Raw genomic sequence first — 12,474 nt, forward strand, 5'->3', positions numbered from 1 at the left:
AGTGGCATTACTGAAGGATCGCTACAAGGCACACCTTTGCTAAACAAGGTTGTTATAGGCTTTGTAAACCAGCATCCTAAAATTTATGGTGGCAATCTCCAGTGAATAAACCTGCAAGTCTTACACAGAGAGAAAAAATTTATAATCCCATCAAGCAATTGACTTCTAAGGATGAACTTGAGCTTACCAGGGACTTAATCATCTGTGGATGAGCAGGGGGCTTCTCTGGTGTCTTCTCGGTGCACAAAACTCTACATCTGTGGTGTAATGCAAGAGACCTCAGCTGCTGTCAACAGATGCCACAATTATTTCCTGTCCAGCTCGGTGGTGGCATTTCATATACAGTGTGTAGAAAGCACCGGCAAAAATGGTCTGTGGTAACAGACAATGTACAAAAATTCCCAGTCATCCCCCACCACGGTTTGCTCCAGGGTAGCCAGGGACATGCAGGACTGACACGGGACAGCGAGTTTTGGAGCTGGTAGGTGCTATCACCTGTTCTTGTTTCCACCGCTGTCGGTTCCTCAGCATTGCATCTCTGGGCTATCAGGAGAGGAGCTCATGGTAGCAGCTGTCTCCACAGGGTGGCACTCCAAACAGAACTACAACGCTCCTGTGGGAATTTTGGACGGGCTGCACTGGGACTAACCCTTTTATGGGTTTTTTTTTCGATCATTTGATGACTGTGTTTAACCTTTGCAACAAAAGTCACTGCCAGTTAGCAATAAACATCCAACTTCAAACACAAGAACAATCCTAGGATTTTTCCTAAGTTGCTTTCATAAGGGTAATAAAGATGTACAATTGCTGCTTCAACTGTTTTACAAGGGAAATATATTCTACTTTCAGAAGAATTAATTGCATTTTTGGCAGATGTCTTTCTAAAGTGTTTAAATGATACAATATGTTTTGGAGGTAAAGGGGCAGAGCAGACCACTTTTTTTCCAGTCAGTCATTTTCCTGCAATAAATTTCAATACATACTTTCAGTTATCTCAGACTGCATTTTGCGATCTGGTTTCATTTACTGAGCCTGGCTAGTTTCATGTGCAGCCATTTAGCACTGCCAGTATGAGTTCCTGCTGCCCATTGATTAGGGGCATGAAGTTCCACTGCTTTTTAAATCCACTGAAATGACCATTTGTCTTAAATTTTCTGTCAACAGAGGAATGAGGGTCAAATACTGAGGGAAAATATTTCCCACTGCTGTAGTTCTCATCTGGAAATGGAGAAAGGCATTTTGCTGATAGCAGGGATAGTAAAGTGAGAGAAGGATAGTACTGCTTTGTTTCAGATGGTTTTGGTGCAGGTTTCCAGACACCAAATTCCTTCCCTGCTGTCCCAAGGCACCCCTGCTATCCTTGACCATTTGCCAGCAGTCCCAGAGTGCGGCAGAAGCACATGGAATAGTTTAGTGAGGTAAGTGAATGTGCAGTGAAGACCAATCTGAGAGCAGCTGCTACTTCATCAAGAAAAAATGGTGGTGTTACAGGAAGGGAAATTACTGGGACTCCAGAGCTGGAGTTTCCATTCTCTGCCATGCTCTGCACTTCATATTTGCCTTGTGTACCTGGTTTCTCAGTACATAAAATGGGCACAGGATATTTACAGTCTCTTCTGACACTTTTCTGGTATTTGCAAGTTACCTTAACATCTTTGGGCAGAAGGAAACACAAAGTTGTGCTCCTTCACCTGTAATCTAAAACTACCTCCCTGGTGGTGGTGCTTTAAGTTTTGCATTGGTCTTGCTATGCTTTTTTTTCTTAATGGGAAACTTCTGCTTCTTCCCAGAGGGATGTTTAAGCCCTGGGTAGCAGAAAATACTTCCTAGAGGGAAGGTTGACTGTGCCATAGCAATGGATTGAATGCTAGATTCTATAATAGGTCTCCCATGCAGCAAATACTTAAAAAACTAAAGCAAGGCCTGGATTAATTTCATTTCCCTTTAGATACCTAACTAAGATACTCATGTTAGGAGTTCAGATGGCCTACTGTCCTTTCTTGTCAAGACAAGGAAGTAAGAACCTCCAAAGGACAGATTTTAAGCCATTAGAAGTCAGTGATTCGAAGCCAGGTTAGAGGCTTGCAGTCAAGAGGGATGAATCTGGACCCAGATGTCCTAATGTCGTACTATCATCCTGGCCAGCAAAGAAACCTTCTTTTCATTAGGAGCTGCATTTCTCCATTTAGTTATGAGTCCCTTGAAAGATACAAATTGCCACTGATTCCAAAGTCTTCTGCTTTCAGAGGAATGCTTCTTTTAAGTAGGTGTGTGTCTGTGCTTCAAAGAACCTGATTGTCTTGATACAAAAATAGTGTGACATACAGTTTGACTGATAGAATAAAATTATAGGTTTAGTTCTTGGACAGATAATTCAGACTTATAATGTGAGGAGTATTTTTCCCAGAGTGCATGATCAGAAGCAAAATGAAAACAAAAAGTAGAGTTCATGTTCTTTAATATTTATAAATGATTTTTAGTTCTTGCTTAGATTTTTAAATGTCATACATATTTAACATACAATGTGTCAGTATATCATCATTCTAAAGTGCATTCATTTGCATAGGGAACATGCACTTTATTTAATAAAACATACACTACTTGCACAGCAGAAAGAAAAAGAAAACACTTTCCCAGATGAATAGACATCACACCAGTACTTACAGCCTCGTGTGACTCACGCAGCCACTGTCTGCAAGATGATGCTACACTGCACAGTTAGCAGGCTTGAACGTGTGGGAGCAGTGAATTCCTTTGTGGAGAGCTCTGTGTGAGAACATTCAGCATCAGCCCCAAGGCCACTCAACCAGCTCAGCACTTGCCAAGATGGTCGAGGAGGGAGGCATTTTTTCAAGTAATCACAGTTCAGGCTGTTCGCAACTTTGACATCCTGAACAGCCCCTACATGCTCACTGGGGAAATTGAGAAGAGGTCTAGCGGCCTTTTGTTGTGGTTGACGCCAGGGACACCATGAGCATGTCAGGCTTTCACCATCTCGCTGGCCTACAGGCAACAGCAATGGCAAATTCTGAATGTGTCCTAACACCTGGAAGGGAAAAGAGGTGGTTTAGGCCTCTTGAAGGAAGCAGTGGCATGGAACAACCTCTCTAGGGATGTGGTGGAGTCCTCATCACTGGAGGTTTCCAACATGCTATTGTACAGGGTGCTAGATAATCTCATCTAGGCTCCCTTTCCCATGAAAGGTTGGACCAGATGATCTTTAAAGGTCCCTTCCAACCTGAGCTGTTCTATGTTTCTATGTACTCAGGTCTTCACGTAGGGAGACGTTAGTATTCCCTCTCTCACCTAAAGTTCATCGAAAAATTCATATCCAACAGACCATTCTGAACTATTTGATAGGAGGGAAATGTAAGGAATACATGTGATGTTCACGCTGAGGATGGCAAAATGCAAGTGTTTTCATGGCTTCCTTAGCAGCTTCACTTGAGTGGTAAGCAGGAGTGAAAACCCACAGAAGAGGTGTCCTTTAGCTGAAGACACCCCCCATCCTTGAAACATGCTCTGGAGAATTGTTAACCTACTTCTCCGAGAAGGTCCAACTGTGACCTGGCTACTCAGGGGCTATGTGAGGATGAGCACTAGTGAGAGCATCTTGTCCGTTAAGAGGAAGAGACCCAACCCAACAGGGCATGTACAACTTCAGTACTGTCGTCTGAAGGGAACGCCACCTGCAGGCTGCCTTTGGGTAACAGGAACAGTGCAATTGTTGCCACACCGGTAAGATCAATTTTGACAATAAATTCTTGAGTAAAGTCTTGCTTCTTCAAGAGAAGCTTTAACAGTTTCCATGAAAAAAGGCACTTAAAGCTGCCTTCTTGACTTAATAAGCCCATAGGGCAAAAGTCCAACCCACAGGAAGTCTAAAATTTCTGAGGTTGTGAAATATGATGGTAAAACTGCTAAAATGAATTGGTCACAAATATTTCTTTCCTGGCTTTTCCTAATCTCAGCAGTTGAGTGGGAATGTTTCAGTTTTAGGTTCCAGTTCTGTCTGTAAATGGAAAAGCCCTCAGTGCTTTGTGGAACAGTTGCATTAAGCTGAACCCAGCCTGGCTTCATTACCTGGCTGCTTCTTTTACTGGAAGAGCAGAGAGATATGTTTACCTTTTTACTGCTTTTAAATTAGAATTTTGCATCTCCATGCAGCATTTTTGCCTTCCTGCCTGACAGCTGCCATGACATATCTACTAAATCATTAGCCCATTATTTTCTTTTTCACTGTAAATCACCTTGAAATACTTTGAGAGATGCTATATAAAACTAAATTGATTTAAAATGGCTCTTAAGACAGGTTCCATATGCCATTATAGTTTATATTTGGACTCAGCTGGGTACTAAAAGTGTTACTGAATAGGATGTCTAATATGTATTGTTATCCCCATTAATATGCTTCACAGAGTATGAAGAACAGTAGCAGCATTAGCTTTCTTATCTGAATTCCTGTTCAGTCTCCTTTCCTCCAGGAAATGCACAGAATAAAGGCTATGTTTGCAATGTCTTTCTTTGCTGCAAGAGGTTAGTTAGCTGGACGCAGCAATAACGTCCTTACTCCAGTATAAGGCTAGAAATGGGTATTTTGCTAAAGGAAAATATGTCTTTGTTTTATGAACAATGATAGGATAAGGAAGGGAGGGAAAAGTCCCATGAAAGGGAAACTGGCTGATCAGCAGTGCCTGGCCTTCCACTTGTCTACTGGCTAAAATGTGCTCTTCTCAAATCAGTTCTTTATGGAAAAGAAAACATCTGTGTAATATGGGTGAGATGAAATTAAAATTATATATGAGCCCTTCTGCTGGACAAAGCCATGCAGTCCAGGCTCCTGCTCACAAACACCCTCTCTCAGCACTGTGCATTGGCAAAGAGTGTGAATTTTGCATACTGTTGCTTTAATATTGATGCCAAGGATCATTGCCTTCGGGTCCTCTCACCCTGACATTTCTTTCCTCCTTCCTATTTTCACCACCAAAATAAATGCAAACTTCAGCACTTGCACTTCTGAGTGAGCTTATCACTAAAGCCTTCCATCTCCCATAAAGAAAGTTTCATGTATCACTTTGTAATGATTCTGGCTGAATCCTGGAAGGGCAGGTCATTCTGTACCAAGAATTGGATTCAAGTACTGAGACCTCTTCCTCTAACTGTTTAGTTTTACTAGCCTTCTAGGAAACGTGTTATAATTAGTTTTGGGAATGGCCAAAGCAAAAGCTGAATGTAAGGGAAGCTCTGAAAGAAAGAATCATTAAGCTTCTGTAAAGCAATCTGCAGAGTTTAATACAAGACAGAGGCTTTGTGTTTTGAAAGGTGAAGCTTCAGGGACTGTTTTGTACCTTGTTACCTTTTTCATACAGAATCAGCCTATATCACTTATATCCAGAGAGTCATCTCTGTCCCCCTGTAAGCGTATTATCTTGCTGATAAAAGGCCAACACAGTATCACTTTTCACTGGCTACAGTGGCTGGTCCCTCAAGGCTTGGTCCAAGAGTTATCTCCACAGCTAGTTTTCAAATTTTTCTAAACCCTATGCATTTCATGAATGACCCAATTGAAGTAAGCAATGAATGAAGTGCCTGTCTGAACACAGTGTGTTACATGGATTCAGGATGGGCTAGAATTATTTACTTGCTCAAAGCGTTATTCACTGTGTCCTTTGGGTTCCTATTAGGAGACTTTTCAGGATGCTTAATACTTAAGTAGAAATCCCAGACTTATTTGAGCCAAGGAGAGTTTTGCCATTTAATTAATTGCCCTGGGACTTTACCTTTTGACTCAATGGATTTCTCATCTACCCTTTCTATTGACTTCACTACTCTACGGGCACCATTTTAGCCAGAGATGATAGCATTACTTAGGCCTCTGCTTTGCAGCTAGCATAATCAATACATAATCTGGTCTCCAGAGAAATCAATACATAATTCTTGTTGTTGTTCCAGAGATGGCACAATCAATATCTCTGCTGATCACTATGTCTTAGTCCAGGAAAGTACCTTCTCAGCGTATTTTCTGCACAAGCTCATCTTTCCAAAGTTCAATTCTGGGAAAATATCCGAGTAGCGGAACAGCAACCTTGTTACTCAAATTAATGCTTTCTAATCAGAATTTATTTTAATAAGCATTCTTCTATCACTGGGCCAGGCTGTAATATAGTGTGGCAGAGGAATCTGAAAAATCACAGTGTTGCCTTGATTAGGAGTCCCTTTGCTGTGGTCTCAGACTAAACGGCATTTTCTCACGGTTTGCTCAAGTCCAGTTTCCTCTTCCTTTGCCCACTGTTTATAATACAGATGTTAGTTAACTAAACACTTACTGAGGATTTCTGTCTCTTGCAATGGTGCCAAACTGCATGAGAGCCTAAGGAAACAACATGGAGTGTGCTCCATCTCGGTGATGCTGTCCCAGAATAGGTCCTTGGGCAGTCCTGTGTCCTGTCCTTCAGACTGAAGGAGGGCTGCGTTTGCATTGCATTTGCTCAGACTGCTTGAAGGTTTGGGCTGGAGTCATTAACTACACTGGTTTTATGCTAAACAGTGCTATTAGTTGATTATGCTGAGCAGTGCTATTAGTTGAAGCTCTGCTTTTCCTTCCCTGTTGTTTTGGCGAGGTTACACTCCCAAGTTCACATGCTTCTTAACTGTTTGTCATTTGTGGTCAGGAAAATCATTGGGATGACTTGGTCAGTGGGCAAAAGCCTTCTGGCTTCCCTGTGTTTGCTGGAATAACTCTGACATGACCCTTCGGAAAATGGAAACTTGCTGCAGCTAATTGATGTCAACCACACACATAAACCTGGCTCACATCTGCTGAGACAGGGCAGGCCCCCCAGGCTGCTCTGACGCCTCCCAGAGACTAGCCAGGGCTTCCGAAAGGGCTGAGGACACTGTGCAAATAAAGAGCAATCTGCTCAGGATTATCTGAGAAAGGGAAGGATGTACTTGTCTGCCCTTGGCTAATGAATATGTTCATTATGGTTTCCTCCTCTAGTTTTCAGGGGGTCATCTTTTCCCTATCCCTCTGCATACACCTCATCACTTAGTTCATGTGGATTATCCAGTGGCCAGGGAAGTTAATTCTAAGCCTTTAAGCTTCCTTCAGCTTTCCCAGAAACAGCCTCTTTGGCCTGAAAATTTTGCCCACATGGGAAAAAAGGACTCGGCTTTTTCCAGCTGTCTGAAACACTGGCTTGCGAGACATCCAGAAATCTGCAGGAGATGGCTTTTGTGCATTTGCGCAGAATGACATTAAAATAGACCTCTGGTCAGTCCAGCCTTTTACACTCCCAACACACACATTGCAGCCTTGGTTGTCCCAACACAGGCAGGCATCTGATTAGAAGACATGAGGTGCCTCTTTTTATCCACTGACTATACAGGGAGCCTGGGGAGACTTCGAATGTCTCAGGTTTTAGCTGATTGAAGTGCAATGAGGTGAATTCCACAGTAGGTGTAATGCAGAATACATTGAATTACATTGCATGGCATATCCACACAGGCTTCTGTGCACGATTTCTCAATAGTAAGGGAGCCCTTTGAACACCTGACCTCCACAGCCCTTCTAACCACATGCTGTGACTTGCAGCAACTTTCCTGGTTGGTTCAGCTTTGGATTTCTGAATCTAAAAGCGTAATGGGTCAACAAATGTCTCCCTCAGCTCAGGATGCATTGTACTAAACTCAAAAGCAGTAACAGGCGACTGTATGCTTGATCCCAACAAAGAAAAGAATGAAGAGGCACGTGATGAAAATGGAAGTTAAAAATACCTTATTTCTCATCCAATTCCCTCGTAATAGGAAATTAGGATTCTGGAAAAACATCTAGGGACTTCAGCAGCTGAGTCGCCTCACACAGATGGGCCAGGCAAATTCCAATGAGATGCCTGAGGCTGACACCTTTGGCTGGGGTGGTGCAACTAGAAGAATCACTAAGCCAATAATTTTAGAGTGTATTATTTTAACTTGGAACAAGGCTTCACAACATTACCATAAGGAATGTTTTGAATGTCACAGAAAATAAATACATATCAATTCATTAAAATAGGCAAGAGTAGAAAATAAGAAAGATTTTTTAAAAATCTTTTCATTACAACTGGATTTTAAAATAACCAGTGTTTAAGTTGTGGAGATGTGGCACTTCAAACTATTGATGTTTAATTTTTTTTTTCCAGTAATGCAACTACACATACAAAACTCACTTAACCTGCATGCCAAGCCTCAGCTTGTATGTTAATTTATTATTTTTTAATCAAGCCAGACTCCGACCTGTGTCAAAAATCAAGCATATAGCAAGTTTATTATCCTGGCACAGATGCTGTTTGCCCAACAAGCAAAGCTGAGGAAGAGCGAATAGGCCATGGCAAACAGTGTGTCATCTACGATAAATGTCTTCCCTCTTAGTTCTTTGCTGACGGCTATTACCATGTGATCGTTAATGGATTGTGTGACACAGGTGATTAGGGAATGCCCTATTTCCAGCAGTGCTAGGCTGTGATTTTGTTTGCTTTCATGGGTGTTTCTAGTCTTTCTGTGTGTGGGTTACTGGTTCCCACCTGACGTTTACTTAATTCACTTCCTAATCCTTTTCAAGGCCTTCCTGAACTCTCTTTTGGATTTTCATGTCTTCATTCAAGTGTTTCTTTAGGATTTTGACCTGCTAATGGAAAAAGATGAAGGCAAATTCTGCAAAATCCCCACTGCAACTGATAGCACTACAGCCATTGACTTGAGTGCAGCCTGGATCAGGCCTTCATGCCTCAGCTACCTTCATGCAATGCAAATAGCTCATGGGCTCCAGCGTGAGGATCGCTTGCAAGGGAAGGGTTACTCACGTTTAGAGGCTTATGTCTCAGAGGAGTGAATTCAAGCAGTGATCTGTTTGTTTTCCTGCAAAAAAGCCATTCAATAATGTTGAGGTTGTAAATGACTGTTTATAGATTTAGGGATTTTTTTTAATGGAACAAATGACATTTGGTTTACCAAAGGAAGCCAACTATGACCATTGCAACATAAGGTTGCGTGCTAATGTTTAGGCTATCCATCAGTGCGAGAGGACATTAAAAGGTAGAAAAGTTCTGATAAGAGGTTGGACACTGGATGCTAACCAAGCTATTAAGCACATGTGATAAGAGAAAAAAACTTTCTGAGAACAGAAGCTTTCAAAATTGTCCTGACATCTGTGTTGCCACTAATGGTGAGAATACTGTTCTTTTCCCAAAATGCTTTATCAAACATCTGGCTGCTTGCAGTAATGCACTACAGCAATGATGCAGTTGGGTTGCTTACAAAAGAGGTTACCTTTTGAACTAATGACGCTTCCAAGGATTGGGTGAGTACCCTAACTTTTGGGTAGCTAGAAAATCCTGGTTAGTATTAAGTAGTCGTCTTTTCTATTCTGTTTCCTCAGTTACCCCCCTCTTCCTGCTGACAGCAACTGGTACTGGTTATTTCATCTGTGTTTTCATCCTTTAATCTGTATGCAAAATGCTTTTAAAGTGGAAAAAAAGGCAACAAGTAAAACATACTTCCCCTTCCCCCGTTTTAAAGCAAGTTTATATAAAATGATTTTGTCTGGCTAGTTTATGAGCACCCCTACACCAATAAACCTATATGTCTGCAGAAAGGAGGAAAAATTTGTTTCTTTGGTAAAGAACTCTCTATAAGCAGGTTTCCAAAGAATTATTAAAACAGTATGGGTGGGGAAGGGCTAGGGTTTAAAGATACTGAAAAATATCTTGCCAAGGACTTCGTGTGAGGCCCAGTTTCTTCTCACTAATTGAAGTCAAAAGCATAGCTGCCATGGTGACCAGTCTAGGTTCTTAATCTAAACTGTACCAAAAACACCAGAGCTGGTTGGGATTGCAGTGAGTGTTGCTATTTAATTGAAGAGTATAAAGTCTGCAGCTGATTCACTGGACTTGCAAAAGAAGCTGAAGAAACAGCTAAATATTATCTCATGGGACATTTTATTATTTCAAAAACACTTTCCATGGGGCTTTGAGTGTTTAAGATTTCCTCTGGTCATCTGTAGGAGCCAGGAAGAAGTATCTCCTTGATCTAGGCAATCGCTTAGCTTCCTTTGTTGCTCCAAAACTCATATTGTAATTACACCCCCCGAATTTCTCTGAATCAAATAATTTAATATTCCAAGGAAACCACACTTCAGATTGAAGAGCTTTATGCAGGAAATGTTTTGACTCACAGCATTTGCATGGCAGTTGCTTGTTTACCACCATCAGGAACAGAAATGTAGTTTCTAGAAAGGATTATTTTGCTTTCAGTGATAGCAGCTACAAAAAGGTCTACTAAGAACAGGAAAAACAAGGTATAGCTAGATAGCAGATCCTGTTGCTGATTAACAGGAAAGCTGTGAAAAATGTTTCATATACTTTCTATGCACTTGTCCAAAGGAAACCACAGTGGTTGCTGAGTTTCTCCAAGGAAGGGCATAGTTCAAGACTACAACTTGTGCCCCAGCACCAAAGGGGAAGGATGCTGGAAACCCAGAGAAGAAACTTATCCTTTTCCTACCAGTGGGTTTGCTGAGGCCCAAGAGGCAGCCCAGCAAGTCTGGAGCAAGCAAGTCAGCCTGAAGCTACATCAGATCTACTGCAGTAAATGGATTTGTGAACTGAGGTGGTTAGCATTGCCTTTGTGATGGATTAGTACGACCTCTCCAGGCAGAGAAACATGTTCAGCTGTTTGTTGAGGGCTCTATTGTCTTCAGTCGTTGTGTTTTTCTGTGTGTCAACATGTGTTTTGATAGTTTAGCAGAATAAGAGGGAAAACAGATTCATCATGACTCCACATCAGCTTGCAGCTACAAAACAAACCCCACAGTTGATAGGCACTGCTGATTTGCTTCATTTAGCTACCAGCAAGTGATCCTGCCCTCAGTACCAAAAATACCATTTGATCAGAGAGCAGGATCGGGTTCAATTTTTTTCTCTGTCATTGACCCCCTCTATAATCCTGGGTGAGGTATTTCATGTCTTTGGCCCTGTTCTCACTCCCAGAGCTAGTGTGATTGCTTTGCTTTGGAAGCTTTAGCTCACATGACATGCATATGTAGTGCCTGGCATTATGGGACCCCATGCTCAGGTATAATGTCTACATGCTGTTGTAATAGATAAGTTGCTACTAATAACACAGCTGCTGTCCATGCTCCCTGTCCAGCTCACTGCCAATTCCTACATTTGCCATCTCAAAACAAATATCCTGGAATTATGAGGCCTTGTGCTTTACTGGTTTGCCTTATACAGACCCAGATGCCTTTGTGGTAGGAAAAAAAAAAAAATAAAATGCAGAAGTTGATTACTTAAAGTGTTGCAGCTGCTCCTGTTGTAGAATTGGCTGTTTACTCCATATACAGCTAAAACTGAACAGACAAGATCAGACACAAGGCAAGAAAAAAGAATGTTCTGTTTTTGTGCATAACACCAACAAGTGTCAGGACACTGTGTGAGCTGTGACAGTGCTGGGAACCTTCCCCTCCCCAGGCTGAAACACATGCCTAACCTGGACTTGCCAAAATCAGAGTACCACCAAGCCACTCTGTGTCTTCCTCCATTGCTTTCCTCTGCATTTCTCACTGCCAGCCCCTTCACACTTCTCCTCCGTCAGTCACCAGCTGCATGGTCAGTATTTCCCAGGCTGTAGCTCAGACTGAACCCCAGCTGGCATTGGCCTGCCTCTGCCCAAAGCGGGGACGTCAGTCACCTGAAATGGCTCCAGACATCTCCCTGCAGTGGGGCAAGCAGAGCTTGGGCTGTGCCCTGTGCTGGCATGTTCCTGCTCTGAGGGCAGCAGTGCAGACCCCAGTGGAGATTCCACAAGCCAGTTCTTAGCTGCAATTAACAGATCAGCCTTGGAGGCACAAGGCACAGAGGTCTCTTTTTTGCCTTCCCTTACCTTTCCCCTTTGAAAACACGCATTACCTGAGCACATAAACTTGTCTTTCCCTGATTTTTCACCCACCAGCATGGCTTGCATGTATCTACCTATTCTTCTTTTTTCTAGTAAATGCACTGATTACAGTCCTCCTTGTGACTTCTGTGAGTGTTTGCCCTAAGGGTCTGAGGACAGTCACCACTGATGGTAATACCATTGCTACCTGTCCTGGTAACTACTCCCCTGCTAGCTGAGCCTTCCTCAAACATCTGGAGAAGGAGGCGAATCTGCAAAAGCAACAGCAGGAATGGCAGCGTATGTGACAGGCTTCCCATCCCTGACGCAAACCATTGCTCTCCGTTGCTGGTCTTGGGTCACGGCTCTGTGAGAGCAAGTCAAATGCAGCAATGTAACAACTGGATGAAGCCAGTATTTTCAGGTTTTTGTGTATCGGCTCTTCTCATCATCCCATCATGCACCATGTCACACCAAAGTTCATTTTAGCCTGTTTCTGCCATAGTTTTGAGGTCTCTACTAGTAGCAAATCTGTGGGGAGATTTGCAGATACATTATGTG

At 42.4% G+C, this 12,474-nt stretch overlaps 1 protein-coding gene across 6 annotated transcripts in view; it reads left to right on the forward strand.

The window, feature by feature from the left end:
- GRK5 (G protein-coupled receptor kinase 5) overlaps nucleotides 1-12,474 on the forward strand; it is a 179,533-nt gene that overhangs the window by 120,500 nt on the left and 46,559 nt on the right. The gene's annotated exons all lie outside the window — the stretch shown is intronic.

Source organism: Phalacrocorax carbo, chromosome 12 (assembly GCF_963921805.1).
Source record: "Phalacrocorax carbo chromosome 12, bPhaCar2.1, whole genome shotgun sequence".
NCBI lineage: Eukaryota > Metazoa > Chordata > Aves > Suliformes > Phalacrocoracidae > Phalacrocorax > Phalacrocorax carbo.